The sequence below is a fragment of the Schistocerca americana genome, chromosome 9 (genome assembly GCF_021461395.2).
Source record: "Schistocerca americana isolate TAMUIC-IGC-003095 chromosome 9, iqSchAmer2.1, whole genome shotgun sequence".
Classification (NCBI taxonomy): domain Eukaryota; kingdom Metazoa; phylum Arthropoda; class Insecta; order Orthoptera; family Acrididae; genus Schistocerca; species Schistocerca americana.
In genome coordinates this window covers 229,702,335-229,725,327 of record NC_060127.1, presented here as the reverse complement: position 1 = coordinate 229,725,327, position 22,993 = coordinate 229,702,335, and positions in this window count along the sequence as shown.

The following is a 22,993-nucleotide window of genomic DNA, read 5'->3' as shown; positions in this document are numbered from 1 at the left end:
TATAAGCCAGGATCCCCTCTCGGACCAGTATCGCCCTTCCACTCTCGCTGTCGAGTTCGGCACTGTGTAGGAGACGTAGCCGTCTACTTTCTGGAACGCGGTAGTACAGATTTGCTGCACCATCACCATATCCACATCTGACGCATACAGAATGTCGTGGAAAAGCTGTTATTTCACAGTCTAAGTAATAGTATTAACGTTATCTGTCGCTAATTGGTGTGCCTGGGTCCGAGCATCTGTCACCCTTGCACAATACCCGACAGGGGAAGTTCCAAAGCCCGTCGTCTCACTACAGGTACTCAGAAGACTGCCCCTCCGACGTCTTCCCGGGCCGTCAGTTGCGCTCAGTGGTGGAAGAGGAATGCGAGTGTCCACCAGGGGGAGCAGCCACGTCGGTGACGTCGTCGTCCAGCTCAGCCCAGTCAGTCTCCACTACCGTGGGGGCTCTACCGGTATGCGGCGTCCGTGCACTTTCCGCAGCACCGTCCTGCGCTGCCGGAGAATCGACGGACACCCGAGAGGACGCCTCGTCGGAACGAGACGGCACCTTTTCACTGCCCAAATGCGAAGTCCGGTGTCTGGTGATGAGGACCTGTCTGACACGGACCAGCAGAGTTATCTGGTGTCTCAGTACGAGGAGGGGCCGAACCTCCAGAGTGGAGGCGGCGCTTCTTACGACGCTCCGGCGCGTTCGAATCCTGCAGCTCCTCTCGCATCACCGTTGCCACAGCGTCCGTCGACCCCTCCACTTCAGTTTCCGCGTGTTTCGTCGTGTGGCCGTCCTCGCGGTCTGTCAGCGGCAGCGTCTGGGGCCGGAGTGCAGTAGGAACCACCTCGGCAACACTGTGCCCTGAGCGCCCCTCAGTCGCCTGCGGCGTTGACCCGAGCTCGGCTGACCTCGTCGCGGGGCGCAGTCGTAGTGTCAGCGGTAGTGAGGCGGCTCGGCGGGCGTCGGTAGGCTTCCGCTGGATAGCTGCTCGAGACTCCTCTTTATGCACTCAGATCGAAGATGTCCTTCCCCACCACGTCCAGAGCACGTCGGGGGTTGGCCATTGTAGATAACCTACAAACGCCTATATTTCATTAGGAGGGCACATGCTCTGTAAAGATGATTCGCACCTGTTGAACATTGTTGAGCACTGGATACGTGAGAAAACTTGCCCAACGTTCGGCTGTATGACTAGATTCTCTGCCATATGTCTGTAATCAGTGATTCAGGTACTTCGAAAGGCACTTCGAACATTCGAATACTGTGCGCGCCAGGTTCCACACTAGCCACTAAAAGAACATTAATATGACCATCGACGGTCTCGAAACTGGAATCCTCCTTTGGCGGCTTCTCTAATCGTTGGACACGCTGTGTCGTCCACCATTTTTACATAAACAGAGCTGCACACGATTAATACATAAATTCCAATGAGTTCTGTGTAATTAATATGCACCTCATCTCTCGAGAAAAGTTCTATTTCAAATGCTTACGGTCTGGCGTATTCATTAGAGAACGTAAACTTTACCGTGATTTTTCCAAACTTACCTACCAATTGTATTGTTCAAACAAGTAACACACGCGAGTACCACTGGCGTAAACGTCGCCGCTTCCTGGAGCGCTTTGCAACCGCGACGTAAACACGTGCCAGGTGCTCCGCTGCTAAAGGTAGATTGTCGCTGAGCTCACAGTAACTCTCTCTCTCTCTCTGCCCTACCTTCCTATTCGTAATGCATCCTACTCAGTTATACCGTCTTCTCATGCTGTCGATATTTATATTCATCTGACCAGAAATTCTTGTCTTCTCTCCATTTCACTTCACTGGCGCAGTCTGTACCTAGACCCAGCCTTACCATCTAGCTTTTCAGATTTTCTTACTTCCCTACCACGTCCAAAACTCGTGACATCCCACGCCCCGACGCGTAGAACGTTATCTTTCCGTCGGTTACTTAATTTTTTTTCATGGTCACATTCCCCTCGGCAGTGCAGATCTGAATAGGGGAATAGTCCGGAACCTTTTACCAGTGGAGAGATCATCATGACACTTAGCAATTACAGGCCACGTGTCCTGTGGATACACGTTACGTATCTTAATGCAGTGGTTTCCATTGCCTCTGCCATCCGCATACAATGTCAGTTTCTCACACTGAGCCCAAGAGAATGCCCATAAACTCTGTCTGCTCCTCCATCCTCTCTGACAAGATCATTGCCAAAATGAGGACGTCTTCTTATGCTGGAAGTCTTCGGGCGCCATTGCCGATGACTGTTGTTCAAAGTTTAAGGTGTGGATGGCTTCGAACCCGGTATCTAGCATGTTTTGATTACCAACCGTAGACGCTAACCCGACACCGAGGTTGTACAGGTTGAAAAATGTGTGACATAAGTAGCGGTATCATTTGATTGAATTGGACTTAGAAGCTTAAAATTTGTACACTGCCAAGGGATTATAGACCTTGATACGTGACAGAAATTTGAACTTGATTCATCTATTGATTCCTGAGAAAAAGGGTTGTTAAGAGTCGGAATGATAGACAGACAGAGAGACGCAGATGGACAGCTAAGCGATCCTCTAAGCGTTCAGTTTTTGCAGATTGAGGTACGGAAACATAGCTATAAATGTTCATCATGTAGCTACGTCCCGTTTAGAAATCAGTCAGCGACGTGAATGAAAAATGACTCGTTCAAAATCGTTACGATTTGTCGTACAAAATGACCCTTGCAATTTCCAACTAACTAACCTTCTTGCAGATTAAGTTTGGGAGCTAGGAGTGGAGGAATGGAATCTAGCGGCCATAGTATCGCAGCAACTCGCAAGAGTAAAAATTAGAAGACGTGCATTATGGTACTTGTGACTGACGGGCACTTAAAATAAATGCACCTGCTCGGTTTCTTCACCCAGTCGTAAGTCGGGCTATGCACAAATTAGCTTGTCACCCTGAACCTTTTCACTTTTCAGAACGTTAATGAGGGACAAGCTGTATCCTGGTACGAAGTGGCATAGGCGTACACTTGTACACTTGTCATGTAACGCCATGCAGGTGATTTTCGTGTCGGTCATGACGTTACGAGAGTAAGGGCATTTATTTATTATTTATTTATTCATCAAGTAAAGGCGTGTTGCCTTTGTTAATAGCAGGTCGTATATTATGTCACCTTATATTTTATACATTGCAAATTCAGTATTATTACTATTGCAGATTTTCTTTTTTGAAAATTTCACGAAAGTATAAAATATTATTACATTATTCCACTCACAAACAGCGCGAGGGAAAAGCGAGCACTTAAATATTTCTATATGAACTCCAATTTCTCCCATTTTATTACGCTGCTCATTTCTTCCTACGTAGATGGGCGCCAATAAAATAGTTTCCAATTCGAAGGAGAAAGTTACTGACAGAAATTTCATGAGAAGATCCTGCGCCAACGGAAAAAAGGCTTTGTTTTAATGGTATCCTTCCCAATTCGCATATCATATACCCGTGGAACTCTCGCCCATGTTTCGCGGAAATGCAAAACAAGCTTCCTTTCTTTGAACTTTCTCGAGGTCCTCCGTTAATCCGATCTGATGCGGATCCCGGGCTGCACGGCAGTACTCAAGAAGAGGGCGTATAGGCGCAGTGCAAGCAGTCTCTTTAATAGATCTGTTGCATTTGCTAAGTCTTTTGTCAACAAATAGCAGTTTTTATCTTGCTTTCTCTCCCACAACATGATCTATCTGATCGTTCCAATTAAATTTAGTCGTAATTGTAATCCCTAAGTATTTACTTGAGTTTATAGTCTTTAGATGTGAGTGATTTAACGTGTAACGGGAATTTAGAGGATATCTTTTACTACTAATCTCAGTTTTTTCCTTCAATAAAACAACAAATTAGACCGTTTTGCACACGAGGCCAGATTCGATGTTACATTGACAGTTTCTTGGGTCCAGTCTCTGAGAAACTTCTTCCTGATTCAGATTATATCACTCGCGATGACAGCACCTCCGTAATCTCCAGGGATGGGCTCACTTCCCCTTCAGTTGACTGGTTCAATAAAATAATCATGTTTGAAGTGATATTTTGCAGTTTTCATGGGCGACATGGGACGGAGTGATGCAAAAGATAATTTCTACAATATCTTGAAAGTTTCCAGAAATGCGTCACGACGTCGTTTCCCTGTTCGTCAGGCCAACAACCTTCGTCAGAAGAAGGCACATGTGCACACAAGTTAAAACAGGGAACGTGTAAAATTCCCTGTGAAGAAACATCTTTAGTGCTCTTCCTGTTGTTACAGCGAGTATTTATGAATGCAGCAATATGTTCTAGCTCTTAATATTACGTCTTTGAAGGTGGTTTTTATTGTAACATACAGCTGTTTATTTATTATAATTTTACATTTAAGAAATGCTTAATAATGGGCATCAGCACTTAACAACATACAATTCATGAGGCTGGTGTTAAAACTCTCCCGTACCGCGGTAGAACAATCTACATTAAGAAAACCTATTCAAAAGTTAATTCTTCTTATCCTGCAACTAAAAATACTAAAATTATTCTTTGTCTTTTTACAAAGCGAGCACTTATTCCACGGCGCTTTTCAGCTCCAAAATGTACCAGCTACTGAAAGTCATGAATCAAAAACATTGAAAGTAAAAAAGTTTAAAGATAGGTGTTTTTAAGACCGGTTTTCTCAACACGAGTCCAAATTGGTGAGCAAACCAAACTATCAGTCCGGACCAAGGACAAAATATTTCCACACTTCTGGAACGAATCACTAAATGCACAAACGTTTTGCGCTCAATAGTCAGTTTTTGTTAACTTGTCCGTATGTGTGAACGAAGGAACCTGTGCGTAATCTAGTCAAGTAGCCACCCCGATTTCAGCCTAATGCTAGAAGTGAGATTCTGTTATACGGTAGCTTCCAGAATTCAGGTCACTGAAGGGTATCTTATAGAAGGAAACTTCAAAATCTTAAAAACTCTTGTATCGCAAGTACTATACAGGGTGTTACAAAAAGGTACGGCCAAACTTTCAGGAAACATTCCTCACACACAAACAAAGAAAAAATGTTATGTGGACATGTGTCCGGAAACGCTTAATTTCCATGTTAGAGATCATTTTAGTTTCGTCAGTATGTACTGTACTTCCTCGATTCACCGCCAGTTGGCCCAATTGAAGGAAGGTAATGTTGACTTCGGTGCAATCACGTCATCAACACGGATTTTCTGTGAACGTTTGGGCAGGCATTGTTGGTGATGTCTTGATTGGGCCCCATGTTCTTCCACCTACGCTCAATGGAGCACGTTATCATGGTTTCATACGGGATACTTTACCTGTGCTGCTAGAACATGTGCCTTTCCAAGTACGACACAACATGTGGTTCATGCACGATGTAGCTCCTGCACATTTCATTCGAAGTGTTCGTACGCTTCTCAACAACAGACTGGGTGACCGATGGATTGGTAGAGGCGGACCAATTCCGTGGCCTCCACGCTCTCCTGACCTCAACCCTCTTGACTTTCATTTACGGGGGCATTTGAAAGCTCTTGTCTACGCAACCCCGGTACCAAATGTAGAGACTCTTGGTGCTCGTATTGTGGACGGCTGTAATACAATACGCCATTCTCCAGGGCTGCATCAGCGCATCACGGATTCCATTTGACGGAGGGTGGATGCATGTATCCTCGCTAACGGAGGACATTTTGAACATTTCCTGTAACAAAGTATTTGAAGTCACGCTGGTAGGTTCTGTTGCTGTGTGTTTCCATTCCATGATTAATGTGATTTGAAGAGAAGTAAGAAAATGACCTCTAACATGGAACGTAAGCGTTTCTGGACACATGTTCACATAACATATTTTCTTTCTTTGTGAGTGAGGAATGTTTCCTGAAAGTTTGGCCGTACCTTTTTGTAACACCCTGTATATAATGTCAATGATTAAGTAACGGATGTTAATGAAAAACTCAGAGCCTATATGTATGAAACGTTAAAGGAAACCTCTGTAGGAAAAACTAAATTAATTTTTCGTAAAAACCAGGTGGCTTTGTAAAGAAACGGAGACTTTGTCTTGTTATGATTCACTTCTGTTTTGACATTCGATGTACTAAGAGGTAGGTTGCCGAAATCACTATGCTATATATTGTTTATGGAATAATAAGATTATTATTGATAAATATCGGCGTCTGCAGTTATTGTAGTGAAGCTTTTCATATTACCACATTAAATTTCTTTAATGATTTTATGTTTTTGAGGTAGATGTATCACGAAATGGCGGTCACGTTATTTGAAAGCAAAATGAACGACTGCTTATCGCGTTGTGCCTGTTAAGTATGTTGTTCTCCACAGGTCGGACCTGGAGATCCGTTTTTATAAAGACCGGTCGATAATTCACAGTAGTGTTTTACAGTCAACGAACCTTCAGACAGTGCTTGTCGACAGGTTCAATAACAACTGGGGTCTCATACATCGAAAGAATGTAACAGCGTTGGCCTGAAAGTTAAAATATAGTAATTGTCCAGTATACAAAAGGATTATTTAGATGTATGTAGATGTGCGTATGGATACTAACCACATCGTGGCATCGTATTCGTAACGTGTCCTTCCGTGGCAACCTAATAATAATTCGCAGAATATTTTTTTTATTGATTTGAATATTTCTTTCACTTTTAACTACCCATAAGAAGAGAAACGTTACAGTGGACAGTGCCATTTTCCCTGCTTAAGTGGAATATCGCTTTGATGAAATTGCCTTCACAGGTTAACTGAAACTGTTTTCCATAGCACAGGGAATTGCTACACCTAATACCTCATTCATAACTTAATAAGCTGCACAGTGCCAGAAACTAAGACTCTTCATATTAAAATGTACATATTAAAATATACAATTATGACTGGAAAGTCTGCCCTGAGAGTTCCGTACCGACATGTATGTTGCGAGTCTGTCTGATATCGAGAAGTGATCCGTGTCGATTGCTGGTACGGAATCGATACACGCGGTATCTGTCACACGGTGCTACCCCATTAACTCTCGTAGCACTGAGTGCCTCACTTCGGGCTTGTGGCGTGAGGCTTTAGTTTCAGCTGGGAGTGAAAGCGGCTGTACCACAGTTTACGGTCAAAAGTGCGTATTTTGGACGGGAGTTCCATTTCCGGTGTTGGGCCGCCGTCTGCGAATCATTTCATTCGACCGCGATCCGGCGACTTGCGCGTAGGTGACAACGAAATGGAGGCGAGGGCGACAGCTACGGAGGCGGCTGTACGTGTTGTGCGGGCGGCGCCCTGGGTTCGTATCTCGCCGCTGTCGACTGCCTGACGGCTGAGCTGGTAAGTACGAAACACTCTTTGGTGATACCCCGCATAGTGCTGTTAAAGAGTACTGACTTTTTAATAGGCGCGCTACGAAAAAGCTAATCCGGGATGTCAGTACATGCTGTGTAACGAACTTTGGGCCACTTTAATTGCTTAAAGTGTTCTCACTTAGTTGGAAGAAGATGAAAAGTCAGTTGCTTCAGCGTACTCGGAGTACCTAAATGAAAATGGTTAGAACAAATGTTAATTCGAGATTTCTGGCGGTTTGTGTAGTAACTGCCTAGGGAGACTTAGCTTCGTAGTTCAGCTCTGTAGTCAAATTTCGTAGAATTTGCTCACGGGAAAGATCGACCACAACTGGCAAGTGTTGGAAGTCGAGCGCAAAGGGTGTTCCATAACTGGAAGTAGCTAACCATGTACAACATGTTGACTGTTACAGCTTTCACCAATAGCTATCGCGTGTCAGTTTGTGACGGGATAGTGGTTAGACTACAGTAGCGTGAAGACGCTGCCCCCCCCGTGCGGTAGCAACGGATGTCAGACTTCACGATATCTAATAGACGTAAAGTGTATTTTTACGGTCTTTAAGCATATATCGTGTTTTGAGAATTTTTTGACGAAAAGTTAGACAAGATGCCGGATGTTCAAGTTTCGCCACATATCTCAAGTGAAATAGTTTCATTAGAATTCATCTCACTGTATCGTGAGTCTCCACAAGTATGGAAACTACAATCAAGGGTAGAAACCAAGTAGCACTGTCAATTACCAAAGTGTCAGTGCTGTATCTTTTAGGAATGGGTTAAGATGGAAATATATATCGTACCCATAGTAGAGACGGAAGCGCAACGAAATAAAAAGTAATAAAAGTTCACGGGTTCTTCAACGCGCGACGTGGGCTGCATATTCCAAAGTTTAAGCAACTGTCATAAAAGGACGAAATGAGCATAAATCTTCGCATCCCTGTTCCACTGAGAGCGAAGTAACATTAATAGTTACATGTTTCATTGACAATTGGAATAAAGTTCATGTAATCAGACTTGGAGAGAAACATTTCCTTTCGAGGAGTTTCGTAGGTAAATCACTCGCATTGTAAGCCATTCCCTGAACCAGCGTCTTTTTGTCATTTGTAGACGGCGTCGAAATCGAAGCCACAGCTTCTTTATCTGCATTAGTGGCCTCTGTCAAAATACGGGCAGGGTATGCTTCAAAGAGAGACAAGTGATAAACTCGTACCTGTTCGTGTTTCTTAAACTTGCCCTTTACTGGTTTCGGATTCGTCAAAGATTGGTCGTTTATGGGGGTGTCAACTATCAGCACAAGGGATCGGAGGTACCTGTGACAGTGATTAATTCTGCCTTCGGAGAGCCACCGCACCTGTTGCAAGGACTAAATTCACATTTCCGCTCGCGACGAACTGCTATTTTTGTCGTCGGCACTATGGGTGGGATTCGTGGTTACTGAGAGTCATTTGAAATTGTGACCACGTATGAAGTGCAGAGAGATTATGCGACCCCTTCCCCCCCACCCCTCTGCCTAGGCCCCTGGAATCTTGGTTGTGTGACAGATCGGTCTGCAGCAGGGCTGCAGGTTTAAATTAGGTTGAAAGGTGAATTGGCGTAGCTAATGGATGTGAGTAAATGGCACAGGTTGTGGTAAGACCGCTGCACGCGCGCCGACAAGTCGACGTATAGAACGTGTGTAGGCGTCTCGACCGACAAACTTTTCTTGTCGGGATATTGGGCGGCTGTGCCAACCGCCTGCTAGACGTTTGTTTTCAGTCAGTGTTTCTGGAGAGATCTGCACATGTTTGTGGGACACGTCGAGGAGTGTATCAATATAGATGCAATAAATTAAGCTCTTTCCTCAGTTTTCAACGAATCAATAGTGACTTCGTCCAGAACAGAGCAAGTCGGCCGACCTTCCGTGTTTCTGTTTTTGTCTTTTATTTCAGATTCTTCGTTTCTTATGTATGTTCTATTTATTAGATTTGCTGCACCGCTGTGTAGTGTTTTCCAAATGAGTCTTAAACTTGGCTGCGTACATGAATTCAATGGTGGCGAAGCGTCCATGAAGGTTGAGGCCGAGCCTACCAAAAAAAAAAAAAATCAAAATAATTCTCCGATACTGAATTTAAATGTTTTCAAATATTTTACGTTTGAACTTCGTATATACACCCACAAGTAGAATGCATCACTCGCAGCAGTATAACCAATAGCAGCTCGAAATTCTGTGCTTCTTATAAACATGCGCAATAAGCCCGTTTCTTTTCCGTGATGGACTGGAGCTTCTGCAGCGTGGATACGGTTTTTAAAAGCTGACGTCATATTTTTCTGCTTCTCGCGAGCAGATGGATACACGCCTGTGTAACGTCTTTTTCGAGTTCTCTAACAGAGCACTACTTGGACCGGGAATGCACTATCATTTATCTTTGTCAAAAATATGTGAAAGAAATTTGATGGTGTAATAAAGAACTTTGTCAAAACACGCGTGTCGTCAAATATGATCAAATCTAGGGCCTCACCGTAGATTTGGTCATAGAAGTCGTTCATATTCTGTTCACTGAAATGTTAAATGTAATTGCTTCGTCGCTGGCGTCACCGCAGCTATTTGACGTCTCTTTAGTGTTTCTAAACATTGCTTCGAAGTCAGTTTCTGAGACTTTTTAAACAAACTAGCTTCGGCTGTAGTAGAGGGGGGGGGGAAGGAGACAAAGAGCCATAGTGCCATAGTAGATGCTATCGATTGTGTTGATGGGAGGTGGAATACGCTGCAGGCGACTTCATGTCCACAAACACAGCTACAGCCGTCCAACTCTGCATCTGGAAACATACATGCAGCAAGCCGGTATAGAGGATGTGGTCACTCAAAAATTCTTGTTTATCTTTCCTTTCTACTTCGTCCATTTTTGATTTCTGGATGCGACAAGTTAAAAAGCGCTTAATCTTTCGTACTATTATTAATTTTGTAGTTGTGGGTACACTAATTCCAGTAATTAAACTATTCAAAATTGGAAATTGTTCTCATAGTCCATAAAGTGTATTAAACGTTTTTACCTTCACATATTCCCCTTCGTTGCTTTATAAATCGTTTCACTCGTTTCTGGAATTATTTTGATTGTTGCAATGTGATATTAGTGTGCTCGCGTGTATCAGGAAATCAAAGTGACACATTTTGTCTTCTGGACGTATAGCATTTGTAAGAGTATTCTCTTTTGAAACATGAGAAGCCACTTCACTGAGGAAATACTTACTCTCATCCATTTGTAAGAATTTTATATGTTAAGACTTGACTTCATACACTTGCAGCTGTCGTAACCAATTTTGCTGAATGTTTTCACTATCTAGAAGTAAAACCTAGGGCTTCATTCAAGTGTTTACTCTTTCTCTACCGCTTTTCTTCCAAATACACACACAATGCAATTGCGGTACTAGCAGCTGCAGCGCGTAAGTTACCGTCTGCCATCTTGAAATTTGACGAAAAATATGACAGTGTAATCCACTTTTTAGCGCCACGTCCAAGATCTTCGACGAATATTTGATATTCCTTTGTCAAAGAAATACGATGGTCTAATACTGGACTTAGCAGCGTCTTGCACGCCAGCAGCAAGTATAGAATAATGCGAAACACAAAGAACAAAAACACATTTATAATTAGTCTAAAATGTGAATTCATCATTGGATGTTGCTGCAAGATGACAGCTCGTGACAGACGCAGCTCGTGTTTTCATTGTTCCTCAGATTAAAATTTAGTAGCCTTACATATCCCATACGATAGTAGTACTGCAGAGTGTTCGTAGTTTCTCAAATCAACATAGGCATGCTTACAGTGAAACCTCTAACATGAATTAAGCGGTAAGCAGTGGTGGTGATAAACCGACTAGTGAAGTATGTTTCGGTGTGTCCTGTCAGGTGTCAACAACAATGTCTTGACACGGTTGTCGAAAGAAAAACGGTAAGATGTGTAATATTTAAATCATTGTTGCAAAGCATGCTATTGCCGTCTACGTCAAACTCTCATGGACGCGTTTTTCATCATAAGACGCGCAATAGTTTTTAGTTGAAAACCATGCATTCTTTACTTGTATCTCTGGATGAGTGTAAAAACGATATCTGAAGCAGTTTCTCTTAAATTTTAGGGAAAATTTGTAAGAAGATTCCACACAATAGTAAAATTCAAAACGATGGTTAGGTGGCAGCGTTGTAAGGAACTACTTGTTTCGTTCGTACTGTGTGATGTTTGGAATGATTGACAGTTAATGGAATAAGTGGGGACTAGGCGAAGGGGCTTCAAAATTTTATTTCGAATGCTAAAAAGTACCAAGATTCAATTTGACATGCCACAGCATCTGTTAAATAAGAATTGCCCATGCTCTTTCAGAAGCAGCACGAACTATGAAACACGAGAAGGCTACCGAAACAGAAGTATAGTAGATGCATTACGACTATCTGCTTTTCAGCATGGCAAAAGTTGTCTTCTGATCACCAGATTCGCCTTTTTCTACTGCAGCTGTAGAAATAGATTTTCCAGCATACAAGTATCTTGTTCGACATCCTGCAAGGTAAAACTTTGGACTTACGAAGCTGTATGACTGAAACAGAAAACTGCATTAAGCCTAGTGAGACTGTGTAAAACGCGAAGTGGAAGGTTAGAAACTTATAAATTCTGCAGGAGTATGTATTCAGAAATGAAGGCTAGTATTAGAGGTAATTGACACAGTAGTAGTAAACACGGAAACTAGATTACAGGACAACCGTGAAACAATTTCCCTATACGTAATGCAAAAAACTACTTAGATATATCCTTTGACAATGAAAAACTGAAGACAACAGTTTCTGTACAGCAGTTAGGATAAACGTCTGGAGCTTCAGGACCTCCTTCAATCCATTATAAACAATTAATTAAAGAAAGCGTTATCTGGATGAGTGAAATGACTGTCGTTGGTTCTTACAATTCCACGAACCACCGTGTCTTGAAGAAATAAATAAATAAACGTGAACGCTGAAACGCGTTAAAAAATACGTTCACAACACATTGGCAAGTGACATTGTCCAGCTTGACTGTGTTGGCTGTAGAGAAGGGAACTTGGAAATAAATTCGGCAGGATTTCATATCTCTCGTCACCGGTTTAAGCCCAGGAAAAAGGGCTGGATGACAGAACAACTTTATAAAAAGGTTAAACTCTGCATTCCTAAGTATTACATCTTGATGAATGTGTACGTGTTCAATATTTCTTGCGTTTATTTATAAAAAAAATTTGTAGTTTCTCTTAGAGGAAATGACTTATTTTTAGTGTTTAAGAATAGTTCAGATGCGTTCGAATTAGTGATTCTCAACCTAATCTACCAAAAATGTCACGTTTCGCCATTGGAATTACAACGTTTGTCAACGTCTTTTATTTTGCTTAACCGTGCTGTATTTCCTCGGTCAAGTGTAAATCGCTTTGCAGAGAAATGAATCATTTAGTCAATAATTGTGTGCATACAACAGCACTGAATTTGAAGTCCGGTTAAATCCTCCCAGTGGCTAGAAATCGTAATGTAGCGAGACGCTTCTCCTCGCAGCTTACAACCTACGATGTATTTATTTTTCGTTAAGAACGGTTTGATGTTCAGCAGTTCTCAGATATTACGAAAATCATAAGCTACCGTCTAAGTAACAAAGTAAGTCAACTACTTTCCTTCTGTTAGCCACTTCTTTGCCAGCATTTATCTTGGCTTGTCTGGCCTTGTTACTCTTCAGACAGCCAACACACTCCCATTTCTGTTCCTGTGTAAAACCAACAGGAATCGCGTACACACTTATCATATCAACAAATCACAACACGGGGCACTGTGATCGTGTACTGCAGTCAGTTACGAAACTGGTTCGTTGGTCGACCGACACAACAGTACGTGAGGACCTAGGTCTCACCTTAACACAGTGAGGTGGTGCAGTGGCTAGCACACTGGACTCGCATTCGGGAGGACGACGGTTCAATCCCGTGTCCGGCCATCCTGATTTAGGTTTTCCGTGATTTCCCTAAATCGCTCCAGGCAAATGCCGGGATTGTTTCTTCGAAAGGGCCCGGCCGACTTCCTTTCCTAATCCGTTGAGACCGATGACCTCGCTGTGTGGTCTGCTCCCCGAAAACAACCCAACCGACCTCGCCTTAACAGAACGACTCACAGTGCAGCCCAGTGTTTCCGTTCGCGCCATATTTACACGTCTTTCGCCGTAGTTGCCACACCAAGCATAAAAACCAAAGCCGCAAGGCAACCGGAGACCCCTGCGGGTCCGGGAATAAGAATAGGCCCGAGGTATTCCTGCCTGTCGTGAGACTCCTTTTAGTTGCCTCTTACGTTTCACCCTATATTTGACGATTCCCTGTAGGGTTTGACCTCCATTTTTGAAAACTTTCCCGAAGAGCGAGCCAATTTGGGAAAGACGCCTTACATGGTGCATAGTGTCAATGTCCTGAGACACCTCGCATCGTTCATTGATGTAGATCGGCACATCTGTTCATTCTCCAATTGTTGGGTGAGGTCACCCACCTGGGTAGGTATTTTTCCATAATCTGTGCAGTATGTTTTCTCCATTGACGATGCTAATAGACTTCTTTGCTTGGTTGCACCTGATATCCACCACAGTAGCCAGTCTGTTGTGGTGAGGCCACCATGTACCCTGTTGGTTTAGCACCCTGACCACACAGGGTTTGCCGGCTGCAGTGGTCTCGCGGTTCTAGGCACTCAGTCCAGAACCCTGGGACTGCTACGGTCGCAGGTTCGAATCCTGCCTCGGGCATGGATGTGTGTGATATCCTTAGGTTAGTTAGGTCTAAGTAGTTCTAAGTTCTAGGGGACTGATGACCTTAGAAGTTAAGTCCCATAGTGCTCCGAGCCATTTGAACCACACAGGGTTCGGCCTGCTGATGCCTGCGCCGTTAACTCTCCATGTATGCCATGGGGTAGGTGCCCATCCCTCTGAGGCGTTGGAACTCTCGGCAATGGCCATCTTGCCAGGTGGCCTTTGCTGAGGCTGGGTGGCGCCCGTGGGGAGGGCCATTGTTGGGAGTGGGCAGATGACGTGTGATAAAGCGTAGTCCATCATCTCTTGATGGTGGTGAAACACCACCAGTCTCTAAGTGTTCACGAGCTGAATTCAATGCAAAGAAGTATGAACACCAAATCGTTCCTTCCCTGGCCATACCATGGGAGGAGTGTCATAAGGATGGTAGCGAATCTTACTCGCCCCAGTACCTTGTATGTTCGAGAGCTGATGGGGAATCTTTCGTGACGATGAAGCCTCAATTTTTTGTTGAGCATTTCGAGAACAAGTTTGGGGAGGTGGAGGACTGGTCCAAAGGTTTACACTTCGTCTTGCGTGTCCACTGGGGTCCAAGGGATAATCAGGTTGCCACCAGTGCCTTCATCTTGGCCTTTTAGGGTGATACATTGCCCGAGGACGTCAAGGAGATAGTTTACCACTGTGATGTAAAGCCCTGTATCGCTCCCCCGCTGCAGTGCTTTAAGTGCTGTAACTTTGGCCATATGTCTACCCACGGTACTTCCAGCATCATCGCAGATGCGAATCACATCCCAATACTACATGTGCCCCGCCTCCCATCTGTGTCAACTGCAGAGAGCACCATTTGCCTTGCTCACCTGACAGCAGGATTCTCCAGAAAGAAAGGAAAATCATGGAGTGGAAGACCCTGGACCAACTCACCTACACTGACTCTAAGAGAAAATTTGAACACTTGCAGTGGCATAAGACGATGACATACACACAGGATGCAACAACAGTTCTGGCACCATCAGCTCCACCAACCCATGGCACATCTCGGAGCTGGAAGACTATACCTGCCCCCTTGATGGTCGGGTGCATTTCCCTACCTGTTGCTCCTGCACCTCCCACTTTCGGAGTAACACCCACCAACCATAGGGGACATCCATCCCCACTTCTAAACTGGAGGAGTGCAAGTCTTCTTTGCTTCTCCCACTAGGAAAGGGTCTCTTGGGTCGCTCCCTTCCCAGGTTTCTTCTAGTTGGAAAGAAGACACCTGCCAGTGGCTGAAGAGCCCAAGAGCAGCTGGTGGTAGAGCTCCATGCTCATCCTGAGTCCCAGAGGCTGAGCCAGTGAAGTCCTCCCAGCCAGAGAAACCCAAGAAGCAGCGAGAGAAATCAAAAAAGAAAACCCCTAAGACCAAGGAAATTGCTACATAAAAGCTCTGCAGCTGAGGATGTGGCGGAGATTTTGGCATCCTGAGGACCTAGATCTCGCCAGACCATCGGACACAATGGGTACAGACTGCTCAGGCAATAAATCGCGGGCAGCAGGTGACTGAGGCGTAACCTCCCTCATTGAACGTTCCATACCCTCCCATTCTCAAGATGTCAGCCTGCAGTGGAAGTGAGGCGTTTTTTTCCACTGCCAGGCTGAGCTACAGCAACTGTTAAACTTTACACCTGCTATCTCGTTTGCTGTCCAGGAAACCTGGTTCCCAGTAATGCGGCCCCTGACCTGGGTGGCTATAAGGGATATTACAGGAACTGTAGCAACTATAATCAAGAGTCAGGTGGAATTTGCATTTATATCCTAAATGGTCAGTAGTGAACACGTACCACTTAAAACCCCTCTTGAAGTTGTGGCTGTCAGAATGACGTGGGAAATAACTGTCTGCAATGTATATCTTCCTCCAGATGGTGCAGTACCCCTGAATGTATTAGCTGCACTGATTGATAAACTCCGTAAACCTTTACTACTTATGGGAGATTTTAATTCCCATAACTCTATGTGAACTGGTACCATGATTACTTACTGAGGCAGAGATACAGAAACTTTACTTTCGCAATTCAACCTGTGCCTCTTAAATACTGGGGTCGCCACACATTTCAATGTGGCTCATGGTAGTTACTCGGCCATTGATTTATCAAATTGCAGCCCAGGACTTCCCCCATCTATCCACTGGAGTGCACATTACGGCCTGTGTGGTAGTGACCCTTCCCCATTTTCCTGTCACTGCCCCAGCATCAGGCACCTGGACGCCTGCCCAGATGGGCTTTGAACAAGTGGGACTGGAGAACTTTCACCTCTGCTGTCACTGCTGAATCTCCCCCACACGGTAACATAGATGTGATAGTTGAGCAGGTGATTAGCACAATGGTTCCTGCAGTGGAAAACGCGATGTGTCCCTATTTAGGGTGCCTGAGGCATAAGGCAGTCAATCGGTGATCTCCAGAAGTCGCTGAAGCCATTAAGGAGCATCGGTGAGCTTTACAGCAGCATAAGGCTGGACCACATCATAGCCTCTAAATGGCTTCATGCCTGTGTTCACTACCTTATCAAACAATGAAAGGAGTGTTGGGAGTTACACATCTCCACCATTGGGTTCAACACTTCACCTTCCGAAGTCTGGCCAAAGATCAAACGTCTTTTCGGGTACCAGGCCCTAACGACTGTCCCTGGAGTTAACATAAATAGCGAGTTATGTACCGACGCAAACGCCACTGCGGAACATTTTCCTCAGAGATTACCCCCCAAGCCTTCCCCCTATGGGTCTGGGGTAAGAAGAGGCCCGAGGTATTCCTGCCTGTCGTAAGAGGCGACTAAAAGGAGTTTCAACCATTTCGGCCTTCCATGTGATGGTCCCCCTTGGGGTTTGACCTCCATTTTTCGAAATTCTGCACAAGTACGAGCCTCTTGGGGAAGGACGCCTTAGGTGGTGTACCACTGGTCCTCAGTGCACTAAGACCTTGGCACTCAGTATTGTACCGGCGTTGGAACCATACCCATTATTCCTCAAATTGGGCCTAAACGCCTGATGGGTTGTACAAGTTACGCCCATAGTGCGTCCCCATCTGCACCTACGATCATGATGGACTTTCCATAGCACCAGAAATCCAGCACGGTAGCCAGCCCATTGTGGTGGGGTCGTCATGTACCCTCTAGGTTGTAGCCCCCCTGACAACACAGGGATCGTACTGCCGATACCTGAGCTGCACCCTCCCCATGTCGGCCAAGGAGTAGATGCCCGTCTCCTTGGGGCATCAAGACTCCCGGCAACGGTCATCCTGCCAGGTGGCCCTTGCTGAGGCTGGGTGGCGCCTGTGGGGAGAGCCCCTGGTCGGAGTGGGTGGTATCGGGGCGGACGTTTCGCAGATGAAACGTCAACACGTATCAGGTCGCTCTGCGGCCGAGTCTTTAAAAAGGAAAGGTACTGTTTCTAGTTTTGGTTCTCCTGCCCTTTCCCCCTTGGCCACTCCCTGGGAGGAGGGACAGGCCCGCCGGCTTGGGGCGAAGTACTTCCCCCGCTATTTGGTCTGTTCTCGAACTGATGGGGGGACGTTCGCCACCTCCAAGCCCATGTTCTTTGTTCAGCACATTGAGGACATCTTCGGGGAAATCTAGGCTCTTAGTAAAATGCGTTCGGGGTCCGTTCTTATAAAGACCACCTCCGCCACACAGTCGGCGGCGCTCCAGGCGTGCGACCGCCTAGGGGACATCCCAGTGTCCATTGTCCTTCATCTGGCACTAAATAGGACGCAGGGGGTTATTTTTCATCGGGACCTCCTGCTGCAATCTGATGAGGAGCTCAGGGCCAACCTGGAACGCCAGGGCGTGCATTTCGTCCAGCGAGTCCAGCGTGGCCCCAAAGACCGTCGCATCGACACCGGGGCCTTCATCCTCGCCTTTGAGGGGGACGTTCTCCCGGAGAAGGTAAAGGTGATGTGCTACCGGTGCGACGTGCGACCTTACGTCCTGCCTCCTATGTGCTGTTTTCGGTGTTTGCGCTTTGGGCACATGTCGTCTCAGTGTGAGGCTGAGCCCCTTTGTGGCGACTGTGGACGTCCTCTTCGTGAGGAACATACATGCACCCCACCACCTCAGTGCGTTAATTGTCCTGGCATCCACTTGCCCAGATCCTCAGACTGCCCCGCATATCAGAAGGAGAAGAAGATACAAGAACTCAAAACTTTGGATCGGCTCTCTTATTCTGAGGCCAGGAAGAAGTATGACCGCCTCCATCCGATGCCATTGACCACTTCGTTTGCCTCAGTTGTGTCCACTCCTTCCGCGGTATCCTCACCCCTATCCTGTCCCCCCTCAGCCACCTCCCCCCATCCGGGGTCTCTGCCTCTGCCTCCCAAATCCTCCTCCTCCGTGGCCCCCACCCCCTCTGCCCCAGGGGCCACCCTCCTCCTCCTCCTCCTCCTCCTCCTCCTCCTCCTCCCCCCCCGCCGCCTGAGAAGCGATCATCTTCTCAGGCGTCCATTGGGAAAACGTTCTGGACGCCAGCTTCCGAGGTCCGGCGTTCCAAAACGGACCCCGTGCGTGAGGACCTTCTTCGGGTCCTGCCCACCATCCCTGTGCCTCCTCGGCCTTCCAAGAAGACCTCCAAGAAGAAGTCTCTATCTCCCTCTCCACCCTGGCGCGTTTCGTCTGACGCTCCATCCGTGAGTTGCTGCTCCCGGCCGTCCTCAGTTTCGCCGGGACGCTCTGCTGCCAGGTGCTCAGCTGGCCTCTCGTCGGCAAATGATGCTGCCCCTCCTACACAACCAGGGACAGCGGCCGCAGCTGGCGACGACTCGATGGAACAGGATCCGCCTCCCGCTGGTTGTAGCGTTGTTCCCTCGAAACCTGGCCCTCCGCGGACGTTGAGGTGACCAGCTCTTCCGCCGTCTCGTTCCTCCTCTTTTTTGACTAGTGATGACCTTGTTACATTGGAACATAAGAGGTATTCGATCTAATCGGGAGGAATTACAACTGCTCCTCTGCCTGCACTGTCCACTCGTCCTTGGTCTCCAGGAAACGAAGTTGCGCCCGACCGACCATATTGCCTTTACCCACTATACCTCGGAGCAGTATGACCTCACCCCTGTGGACGGTATCCGAGCTCATGGTGGAGTCATGTTGCTCGTTCAGGACGATGTCTATTACCACCCCATCACATTGACCACCCCACTCCAAGCAATAGCTGTCCGTATTACTCTTTCTGCTTTTACTTTTTCAGTTTGTACCATCTGCACTCCATCGTCATCTGCTGTTAGTCGGGCTGACATGATGCACCTGATCGTTCAGCTTCCCCCGCCGTTTTTATTGTTTGGCGACTTCAATGCCCATCATCCCCTTTGGGGCAATCCTGCATCCTGTCAAAGAGGCTCACTCTTGGCGTATGTCTTCAACCATTTCAATCTTGTCTGCCTCAATACTGGCGCCCCGACTTTCCTCTGACTCTACTCATACCTACTCCCACTTGGACCTACCGATCTGTTCTACCACTCTTGCCCATCGGTTCGAGTGGTATGTCCTTTCTGACACCTATTTGAGCGACCACTTTCCCTGTGTCGTTCGTTTCCTACACCACACCCCATCGAGCTGGAACATACCGAAAGCTGATTGGGTACTTTACTCCTCCCTGGTGACCTTTCCGGACCACGATTTATTCAGTTGTGACAGTCAGGTCGAATACCTCACGGCTGTTATCATCAATGCTGCCGAACGTTCCATTCCTCATACTAACTCTTCTTCACGTCGCGTCTCCATCCTCTGGTGGAACGAGGCTTGTAGAGACGCTATCCGTGCTCGACGACGTGCTTTACGCACCTTTCGCCGCCATCCTACGTTGGCGAATTGTATTGGATACAAACGACTCCGAGCGCAGTGCTGTAGAGTCATCAAAGACAGCAAAAAAGCTTGTTGGGCCTCTTTCACCAGCTCCTTTAATAGTTTTACTCCCTCTTCTGTCGTCTGGGGTGGCCTGCGCCGGCTGTCGGGCATTAAGGCCCACTCCTTGGTACCTGGCCTGACCTCAGGTAATTAGGTCCTCGTTGATCCTGTGGTTGTCTCCAACGCCTTCGGCCGGTTTTTCGCGGAGGTTTCAAGCTCCACCCATTACCACCCTGCCTTCTTTCCCAGGAAAGAGGCAGAAGAGACTCGGCGACCTTCCTTCCACTCGGAAATATATAATGCCCCCTTTACTATGTGGGAACTCGAGCATGCGCTTGCACTGTCCCGGTGTTCTGCTCCGGGGCCAGATGACATTCACGTTCAGATGCTGGCACACCTTTCTCCGGCGGGCGAAAGCTTCCTCCTTCGTACCTACAATCGCGTCTGGACCGAAGGTCAGGTCCCCATGCGTTGGCGTGATGCCGTCGTTGTTCCTATACCCAAACCCGGGAAGGATAGACACCTTCCTTCTAGTTACCACCCCATTTCTGTTACAAGCTTTGTCTGTAAGGTGATGGAGCGCATGGTTCATGCTCGGTTAGTTTGGATTCTTGAATCTCGACGGCTACTTACCAATGTCCAATGCGGCTTTCGTCGCCGCCGCTCCGCTGTTGACCACCTTGTGACCTTGTCGACATTCATCATGAACAACTTTTTGCGAAGGCGCGAAACGGTAGCTGTGTTCTTCGAATTGGAAAAGGCTTATGATGCCTGTTGGAGAGGAGGTATCCTCCGCACTATGCACAGGTGGGGCCTACGCGGTCGCCTGCCCCTTTTTATTGATTCCTTTTTAACGGAACGAAAGTTTAGGGTACGTGCGGGTTCCGTATTGTCCAACGTCTTCCTCCAGGAGAACGGAGTGCCTCAGGGCTTCGTCTTGAGCGTACCCCATTTTGCCATCGCGATCAATCCAATTATGGATTGCAAACCACCTAATGTCTCAGGCTCTCTCTTTGTCGATTACTTCGCGATCTACTGCAGTGCCCAGAGAACATGCCTCCTGGAGCGCTGCCTTCAGCGTTGTCTAGACAGCCTCTACTCATGGAGCATGGCAAATGGCTTCTGGTTCTCTGAAGAGAAGACGGTTTGCATCAACTTTTGGCGATATAAAGCGTTCCTTCCGCCATCCTTACATCTTGGTCCCGTTGTCCTCCCATTCGTGGAAACATCTAAGTTTCTAGGGCTCGCGTTGGACAGGAAACTGTGTTGGTCTCTGCATGTCTCTTATTTGGCGGCCCGCTGTACACGTTCCCTTAATGTCATCAGAGTTCTTAGTGGTTCATCTTGGGGAGTGGATCGCACTGTCCTGCTTCGCTTGTATCGGTCCATAGTCTGATCGAAGCTGGATTATGGGAGCTTCGTCTACTCGTATGCTCGGCCATCCCTCTTACGCCGTCTCAACTCCATCCACCATCAGGGGTTACGTTTTGCGACCGGAGCCTTATACACTAGTCCCGTCGAGAGTCTTTATGCTGAAGCTGCCGAATTACCATTGACCTACCGGCACGACATACTGCTTTGTCGGTATGCCTGCCGGCTGTTGTCTATGCCTGACCACCCCTCTTACCAGTCCTTCTTCACCGATTCTTTCGACCGTCAGTACGGGTTGTATGTGTCTGCCCTGCTGCCCCCAGAGTCCGCTTCCGTCGCCTGCTTCGACAATTGGATTTTGCCCTCCCTACCACCTTCAGAGAGGGTGAGAGCCCGACACCACCTTGGCTCCAGGCTCCGGTTCATATTTATCTCGACCACATCTCACTCCAGAAAGAGGGTACTCCGGCTGCAGTGTATTGCTCACGGTTTGTCGAACTTCGTGCTCGACTTGCCGGTCACACCTTTATTTTCACCGATGGTTCCAAAACTGACGATGGTGTCAGCTGTGCCTTTGTCGTCGGGGCCGCCACCTTTAAATACCGGCTCCTCGACCAATGTACCAGCTTTACGGCCGAACTTTTTGCTCTATCAGGCTGTTCAGTATGCCCGCCGCCACCGCCATTCATCGTATGTACTCTGCTCTGACTCACTCAGTGCTCTTCAGAGCCTTGGAGCTCCCTATCCGGTCCATCCCTTGATTCAACGGATACAGCAGTCCCTCCATTCTTTCGCTGATAATGGTTCCCCTGTCAGCTTTCTGTGGGTTTCCAGACATGTAGGAGTGCCTGGGAATGAGGCTGCGGGTGCTGCAGCCAAGGCTGCAGTCCTGCCTCGGCCAGCCTCCCATTGTGTCCCGTCATCTGACGTCATGGGGATGTTTGTAAGAGGCTTGTGTCGTTGTGGTGGGATGCTTGGTCATCCCTCCAAGGAAACAAGCTCTGGGCAGCAAAACCGATCCCAACTGCTTGGACAACCTCCTCCCGACCATCTCAGCGAGAGGAGGTCCTTCTGACCAGGTTGCGGATTGGGCATTGCCGGTTTAGCCAACGCTACCTGCTCTCCGGTGACCCAGCCCCGCAGTGCCCTTGTGGTCAGGCATTAACAGTGCGCCATGTTTTATTGTCGTGTCCCCACTTTAGTCAGTCTCGTGTTGTCCTGTCCCTGCCATCTACTTTACCGGATATTTTAGCTGATGACTCTCGAGCAGCTGTTCGTGTTCTGCGTTTTATAACTTTGACTGGCTTGTCCAAAGACATCTAACCTTTTTACTTATTTTATCTGCATATTTGTCAGGTCTTTCTGGTGTCCCCCCCCCCCTCCCCTTCAGTTTTACTAGATTCCATGTGCTCTAACAGTGACTGGGCGCTAATGACCTCAGTAGTTGAGCGCCCTTAAACCCCACCAAAAAAAAAAAAAACCCAAGCCTTTCAAGCGGCTAGAAGGGAATGTCCTTATATTCATTACACATTGCAGTGAATCCTATAATGCCCCATCTACAGGATGGGAGCTTCTCAGTGCCGTTGTACATTGCCCCAACAGCTCCTTGGCCTGATCACATACACAGCCAGATGATTAAACATCTTTCATCTGACTACGAGCGACATCTTCTCGTGATCTTCGACCGGTTTTTGAATTCTTCCCA